Genomic DNA, 8,944 nt, shown 5'->3' with positions numbered 1-8,944 from the left:
TATAATAAAAAATGTATTTTTAAGCCTAAGATTCTTCATATTACTAAACAGTCTATCAAAGATCAAAAAGCAGGGACACGTTTGTGTGCATTTGTTTGTGATTGTGATTTAACCGGAATTAATATATAGTTTCATATGCATTAGATACTTCCTTGCAACAAGATGTTTCAAAAAAGTGACGGAGACAATGCTGACCCAGGGACATGTCCCACCCATACATTTTCATAACACAGGAAACATTTAGATTTTGTGCCTCAATTACAACAACAACAAAAACAAGCTAAAACTGATATGTAAAATAAGTGAGGTTTAAAATGACAGTGATTGTATTTAGTCTCCCAATCATTATCAAGTGTAGTTCTGAGACATACTTTATACAGCACATCATACAGTTCTGTTCACCACTGTTTTATTAAGCAAAGTCCCTTTAATCAAACAGATATAAAATGTTTTATTATTATTATTATTATTATCATTATTATTATTATTTAAATTATCTTAAAAAAAGCATGAAAAAAAAATCCTACATTTCCATGTGAGACAATCAAAAGTGTCAAGAAAACATTAGTATTTATGGAAGTTATATGAGGAAGGATCAACCAAAGAAGAAAATAAATAAAAAACCTGACAGTGCCCCCCTCCCCCCTCCCCCCGTTTTGTAATTACAGAAATCAAAGGGGTAAAACAATGATCTCAGCTACAAAATACACAAACAACAAACAATTGCTGCATTATTGAAAGAAATGACCTTGTTTGAAGTACTTTGTAATGGTCCTTTCAAACACCAGTGCCTTTGCCAACCCACAGTCGAGACACACTTCATAATTTCTCCCAAGCACCCACAAGATGGTGTGCAACTCCATTTTTCTACCGCCCAGCACAAGCAGATGTTTTAGACTGAACCTCAGTGGAATGGAAAGCCATTAAGTGAAAAAGGGGCTTAATATTTGTGAGGCTGTGTTTGAAATGACAGGGAACACAAAGGACACACAAAAGCTTATTGTTTAAACTTTTGAGACTTTTGTTGGACCCTGAATAAAGGTGATGGTTAGTCTTGAGCTCCTTTATTGGTCATTTTCTAGATCTCTGTAGGTCTATCCACATGTGAAGGTGGTGGTCAACAGTATGTATTCACCACTGTTTCCAGCTTGATCAGCTATATGGAAAAATAATGCATAGAAATACATATCAGTGACTGATCGATACTTGCACATCACATCATTATGACAGGATAGGAATGGCAGGAAACATACGTTTCAAGGTGATAATATCTTCTTCATAAAGAATTCAGCTTAACAAACAAAAAATACCCCAATATTGTTGCAGCAAAGGTCTGAACAAACATGGAAAACCATGTGCGATGCACTATAATTTTATATATATTATTTTTTCAAAGCTAAATTATCATTCACTATGTTTGCAATCATGTCAAGAACAAATAACCATGGTGTATATATGCAATAACGATAAGAACCATTTAGGGAAAAGAAAACCATAAAGAAAGTTTCAAACATGAGATATTCATGGTTTTCATTAGACCAGCCCAAGTAGGAAGCCTGGTCTAGATTAGAAGCCTAGCCTGGTGCCTAAGAAAGAAAGCACCTTGTCACCACCATTTCTAACCCACTCCATTATTAGCGGCTATTAAAAAAAAAGGTTCATTTTCTTTCTTTTTTTCACATTTATTTGATCACAAGAAAAACACTGAAAACAGCAATAGAGTGAACATGTTAAAATTAATTAATTATAATTTTAATATATTTAGAAGTATAATTTACTTTACAACCATCACTCCAGTCTTCAGTCAGTGTCAAATGATGCTTCAGAAATCATTATAATGTGCTGATTTGGAACAACAAATCTTTTGTAAAATTACAAATGTCTCTAATATATATATATATGAATTCAACAGAACATTGCTAAATAAAAAATATTAATTTCTATAAATAATAATAATAAAAAATCTACCATTTTCTACCTATTCTATTTAAACATTTACTCAAAATATAATAACAGAAGAATTTAGGAAGGCTGAGACCACTGACAATTTAAACAATTTATTAACAAATTGTCTGTTGTATACAAAATTTCAGCCTGAGAGCTGAGAGTGACACTTGTTAATACTCTGCATCATGCACTTAAAAACAAAAACAAAACAAAGCCTATACTGAGGTAATGTTTGAAGATCACTGGAAGGCCTAATCTAACATAACAATAAACATAATTCAGGGACAGAAAGTTTCAAGCATAACACCAAGATATTGAATTAGACTAACCCAAGTAGGAAGCATGGCCTAGATTAGAGTGTATTACACATTCATTTCTCATGATTCATGGGAAAAAATTTAGCAGTTTTGGGTGTGCCTAAAAATGTAGTCTCAGTTCGTCTGTAAACAAAATCCTATAGGGGCAACATATTTGCAACATTCTGTGCCAAACCTCAAATTTGTCCTTCATTCATAGACAATCTATTGATAAGTGATTGGTGAGTGATATAATGATTCACTTATTGCATGAGGAACCAAACCTTTATTATCTCTCATAGTCAACAGCTGAATAAAACTTTGTTTTTAATTGTAAGTAACAGGTCCTTGTATGTGAACTCATAACGTCTTATGTAGTGTAAATACACTCATATTTCTATGCATTTACAGCTATCTGGCAGACATAAAAATAAAGACCTTTAGGGAAAGTGTACCCATTAAGCTCACCAAAATCTAAGTTTAGGTGTTTTTCATGTATATTGACATGGTTTATAAAAAATAAAAAATAAAATAAATAAATAAATAATAATAATAAAAAATCAGTTTTAAATGCAATTTATCTCTTGTTTAAAAATGTATTGATCAGTTGATATACATGAATAAAGTCAGGCCACATTTATTTGATCATAAAAAACACTGAAAACAATAGAGTGAAATTACATTTTAAAATGAATTTATTATTATTATTATTTATTTAAATATATATTAATGGCAAAGATGAATTTTTAGCTTCATTCTGTGTCACATGATCCTTCAGAAATCATTCTGATGTGCTGAACAACAAATCTTTTGTAACATTACAAATGTCTATACAGTAATTTTTGATCAATTTAATAAAATAAAAATATCAATTTCTATAAGTAATCCAAAATTTTGTAAGGGAAACACGTCAATTTAGCTCAAAGGGAATCATTTAAGATTTTAAAGGGAATTCGAACAGAATCACTGTTTCACGGCTGATCACTGAAACGGCCAGCGATTCTTTGAACATCCATATAACATAGCCATATAACATCAAATCTGCAATGGATATTAATATCCAAACTATAGTGAGAACACTATTAATTAGCACAGTAACAAGATTGGCAGTTTAAGCACAGTGTGTGCCCTCACAGTCACATCCAAAGCTCGCGAGTAGGCTATAAAGCCGTCTCGCAAGTATAATATACGAGTTATTTTTCATAGTTTGTTGAGTTTAAGCAACCAAATACGAACAATATGATGTCTGATGGGTTTTGACAAATAAAACAGTTTCATGGCACACTCTGCTAAAATACAGGGGGATAAAGAAAGAAAAGGCAGAAAAATCAATAATTAATACTGCGTCGTCAGTGTTGGTGTTGTATCAGACACGTGTAATTAACATTAAGCTATATAAAATCAACCTAAAATGGAGTTAACAAGGTCTTTGGCTGGCGAATAAGGATATCTGTCTTTTGTCCGCATTTGAGGAAAGTGCAGCGCATTATGTGCTATCTCACCTTTTACAGGTTAAGATTCAACGTTTATTTATATAAAACACTACCCCAAGCAAGTCTCTACTTCTAGTGCTTCCTGTACATAATATTCACTTAAGCTTAAAGGGTAAGATTACCCATAAATGAAAATTCTGTCATTAATTACTCACCCCCATGTTGTTTCAAACTCATAAACCATTCGTTCATCTTTGGAACACAAATTAAGATATTTTTGATGAATTCTGAGACCTCTCTGACCCTCCCATAGACAGCAATGTAATTATCATGATCAAGGTCCAGAAACATGGCAAAGAAGACCCTGGTCTTGCCCTGGTGCCATTTTGGAGAGGATAAATGTTTATATCACAGGGAATGTTCTTATAAATGTGTCACCATTGTGTGCTTGAGTTGGTTCTAGTAGAGTCCACTGCAATGCTGTTTTTGAGGTAAATGTGAGCCCTCCGTCTGACTCCACAGCTTAAAGACAGTTCCTTCCTTTTCATTTGTCTCTAAAAAACAAACAAACAAAAAATGACATGGACAAAAAGGTTATTGCCATACACACACACACACACACGTATGCATACTTACTGTACATTACATGCGCGCACACACACACACACACACACACACACACACACACACACACACACACACACTGTATACACACATATAAGGTCAAAAGTTTACAAAATGTTAAACACACAGACTTATTGCATTGACATAGGACTATGATTGTCATAACAGGTACAAGTCAATCTTAATAAATTAGAATGTCATGGAAAAGTTCATTTATTTCAGTAATTCAACTCAAATTGTGAAACTTGTAAATAAATTCAATGCACACAGACTGAAGTAGTTTAAGTCTTTGGTTCTTTTAATTGTGATGATTTTGACTCAAATTTAACAAAAACATACCAATTCACTTTCTTAACAAATTAGAATCTGGTGAAATGCCAATCAGCTAATCAACTCAAAACACCTGCAAAGGTTTCCTGAGCCTTCAAAATTATCTCTCAGTTTGGTTCACTAGGCTACACAATCATGGGGAAGAGGGCTGATCTGACAGTTGTCCAGAAGACAATCATTGACACCCTTCACAAGGAGGGTAAACCACAAACATTCATTGCCAAAGAGGCTGACTGACCACAGAGTGCTGTATCCAAGCATGTTAATAGAGAGTTAAGTGGAAGGAAAAAGTGTGGAAGAAAAAGATGCACAACCAGCTGAGAGAACCACAGCCTTATGAGGATTGTCAAGCAAACTGGATTCTAGAATTTGAGTGAACTTCACAAGGAATGGACAAGGGCTGTCACATTTGAGAAAAATCTAATTCGAACGGATATCGAAAATCATGCAATGTTTTCAGTCTGTGTGCATTGAATTTATTTAATGCATGAGTTTCACAATTTGAGTTGAATTACTGAAATAAATGAACTTTTACATGACATTCTAATTTATTGACATGCACCTGTATATAGTTCAGGATGCTGAGTGTAAAGCTATTTAAAGGAGCATTTCCCCAGAAAGCCGCAAGCCACAATCGGTCCTAACAGACATTATGTTTTGAACACCACTAGTTGTAACATTATCAGGCACTCAGTATTATCAATACTCATTTATACACTGTAGCATTCAAATAGCTTTAATAACTCAGCCTCCACTGAAATAGAAAAAAGGGGGACTCACCTTACTATTTGACAGTCCCTGCTCTGGAACCTGAAATTGAAACAGATTGTTATATAGTGTTGCTGGACAATTTCTCAATACATTTATTCAACAAAAATGAAATAAAAGCATCTTTTGGCAAAGATTTTATAAATATAAAAATTAAAACATATCATATAACAATTGCTGTTAATAATGTTCGTCTGGCTGACTACGTCTTGTATTCATATTTTCTGAAAAATCCTGTCATACCACATAAACTGACAGTCACCACTTATAAGGTACTACTAAATATTGTAGAAACATACTTTTCTTTAAAGTTGCTTTGTAACGATTTGTATTGTAAAAAGCGCTATACAAACAAACTTGAAACAATATAATGTAATACATGTCCCTCTCTGTATCTATCATTCAGGTTGCCCCTGAGAATGATCTGTCTGCTTAATAAGGGGACTGGGCTGGTCAAAAGTTTGGACACATTACTATTTTTAATATTTATGAAATATGTCTCTTGCTTATCAAGCCAGCATTTATTTGATCAACTGTAATACTGTTAAAAAATTTAAAATTTAAAATAATGGTTTTCTATCTTAACATACTTCAAAATATGATTTATTGCTTTGATCAAAGTTTTGGAAACAGTTGTGCTGCTTATTTTTTCATTTAATATTTTTTTCAATTAAAATTTATTTTGGGGGGGGGGGGCATGTGATACTTTTTATTTTAGGATTTACTGATGAATAAAAAAAATATTTATTCAGCTTTGGCATCACATAAATAAATTATATTTTAATGAAAAATGTAAAAGACATTGTCAGTTAAAATCTTTATTTTCTTTGTGAATATATTGTGAAATTTTATTTCTGTGATCAAAGCTTTATTTTCAGCATTGTCTTGTGTCACCTGATCTTCAGAAATCATTCTAATATGATGATTTGCTGCTCAAGAAACATTTCTGTTAATTATTATCAATATTTAAAACAGTTATACTCTTTAATATATTCAAAATCATGATGTACAACCATTCAAATGTTTGATATGTGTGTAATTAAATAGAAATTACTGTTTTCATTCAGCATATAGACATTAAATTGATAGAAGTAAAACATTTATAATGTTGCAAAAACTTTATTTTTAACTTTATATTTGATAAAATAAATGCAAGCAGTCTTAAAGTATTAGCTTACTTCTAATTCAATTTACACATAATCTACTCCCTTTAATTATTTAAAAAGAAATTAAGGCTTGAGGAAAACATTCCAGGGTTTCTCTCTTTATAGTGGACTTCAATGGGGTCCAAATTGCAGCTTCAAAACATGATCCCAGACGAGTAAGAAGGGTCTTATCTAGCTAAATGTTTGGTCATTTCCTAAAAAAAAGGAATGAAAATTATTTGGGGTTGTCATCAAATGCTTGCATAGCTTTGCAATGCGCACGTATACTCAGTGCAGTTCCGTTGGAAACAGATCAAAAATTCAAGCATTTCCTTGGCTGATCGTGTACAGCCCTTTGAAACTGCACTGAAGCTGCAATTTGGACCTTCCCCCTATTGAACCCCACTTAAGTCCACTATAGAGAAAAACTCTGGAAGGTTTTCCTCAAAAATAAGGAAATTTTAATTCAGAAGTGAACTTGAGTATTAGCACTTAAAAAAATTAATAGAAAGAGTTAAAATAACTAAAAGTTCAATTAAGTAATTAAGTTAAACATTTGTTAATTATGTTTAATTGCAAACCTCTGGACATTTTCTTCATGTTAGCAAGTCCTCTGATAACATAGGCCTTAGTGTTCGCCAACAATACAGTCTGACACAGATCTAAGTATCAACAAAAACACCAAACCTTTAAGTTATTGAGTAAGTTACACAGCATAATAAGAAATTAATTAATTAGTAGAACAGTTTGATCGCATGGTGTGTCATACCTTGGTGAGGTTTTTGAGGATAACAGCGAGCAGTCTGTATTTTCCTCGACCGTCTTGACGTCTTCTCCTGTTCTGAACTCCAGAAAAAAAAAATGCGCGCTCGTTTCCACGGCTCTGCGACTGTAGTTCCCGCCCACTGAAACCGCACCTGTGCTGGATCCGTGTTTACAGCCCTGAAACGGATGTGACTGTAACGCGGATTTGCCGGTTTGAAAATGGATCCGGATCGTGCGCTCAGAGTTAATGCAAGTGCACGCATGGTGATATTGACACACTAATATATTTCAAATCAGCAACACAATCTGAGGTGAACTGTCACATGAATGTTTTCTATGATGCTCATGCGTTAAAGCATGTTTTAGGTTGATACAGCTGGTACGCATTTGCAGTCTCGAGCGCGTTTCATGTTTCTATTACCGCCAAATCGCGCTTTACATTTTCTCCCATTTTTATAATAATATAAATGAACCATTTAATCTTAAAGTTTTAGTGGTCAGATTCAGACTCGATGCAGAGCAGAGGGCACAGAGATGTTAGCAAATAAATATTGTCAGCGGTCATGGCATTGCACGAGCAATCGTTTATAGTTCAAAAGGGTTTAAGTCATTATGCGAGTTAACTTGAGTCAGAATGCACAGTTGCATTTGTCATCCGTCACCGTGACATCAAGCGGACTTTTGAAGTTGAAATAATGAGTGAATTAAGCTTGGACTTGGAATAACGAGCAGAATAACTTGGATAACTTTCTTTTCGGAGGATTGTAATGCATCACAGGCAGTCAGGTACAAGGAAGAGAGACTACGGCTTCTTAAATTAAATAAGACAAAAAGTTGTATTTTTCGCAACAGGTTTATTGACTTGTAATAGCAATTTAAGGTGGAATATGTGACAATCAGGTCCAGTCTGGTCTGTGTCTTCCCGGTGAGTTCGGGTCCAGATTTCAAATAATATACGAGTCCGGGTAGGCATTCTACATGCCAAGACGAGTTCGCACTATCAGCTTTGCAGACGATAGCTTCTGCCCCCCCCCCCAAGCCATTGCGAAGTTCGTCGCTGTTGGAGCTGGCGAGGAAGATGACTCCATGTCGCTCTCTGCGTCAGAGAAGGATTGGGCGACTCAGTCGGACCACCCTGACCACGAGGGCCCTGCAGACCTCCAGGAGGAGCTCCTCGACAAGGGCGTCACGGAGATGGACCTCACCTGGAATGCACCTGACGAGCCTGTGAAAAGTAAGCTGGACTCGTGGTTCCCCCAGTCGAACCGCTGCCAGGCCGCATCAAGGAGAAGAACCCCATTCTTCCGAGACATAAATGAGCACGTGGTGAAGTTGTGGGCTGCACCCCAATCGGTGCGCACCCACTCTGCCACGCAGGCCATGTTCACGCACATGGATGGGGCGGAGGCCCACGGGTATGTGCGCATGCACATAGCTCCCACTCAAGAGATGTGCTAATCAGTCACGTGGAAATGCTGCTCCGCCATCTGGATACACTGGGACAGCGTGTGAATATGTAGGAAACAGTTGTGCTTTCAAGGAACGGGATTCCTCAAGGAGAGTGGAGGCTTCACCCAGGATCAGTTCAAATGATTTGGGATCGATTTGGGAGGGCGGAAGTGGATTTGTTTGCCAC

General features: G+C 35.3%; 1 long non-coding RNA gene across 1 annotated transcript; it reads right to left on the bottom strand.

The window, feature by feature from the left end:
* Nucleotides 1–603: 603 nt before the first annotated feature.
* On the bottom strand, nt 604–7,217 carry LOC113110599 (uncharacterized). The gene is made up of 4 exons (XR_003293179.1): nt 7,125–7,217; nt 5,411–5,440; nt 4,115–4,230; nt 604–1,156 (listed from the first exon to the last, which is right to left on the bottom strand). It is a non-coding gene; the product is annotated as an uncharacterized LOC113110599 (long non-coding RNA).
* Nucleotides 7,218–8,944: the final 1,727 nt, after the last annotated feature.

The sequence above is a fragment of the Carassius auratus genome, chromosome 2 (genome assembly GCF_003368295.1).
Source record: "Carassius auratus strain Wakin chromosome 2, ASM336829v1, whole genome shotgun sequence".
NCBI classification, from domain to species: domain Eukaryota; kingdom Metazoa; phylum Chordata; class Actinopteri; order Cypriniformes; family Cyprinidae; genus Carassius; species Carassius auratus.
This window is presented reverse-complemented; position numbering and strand designations above follow the sequence as displayed.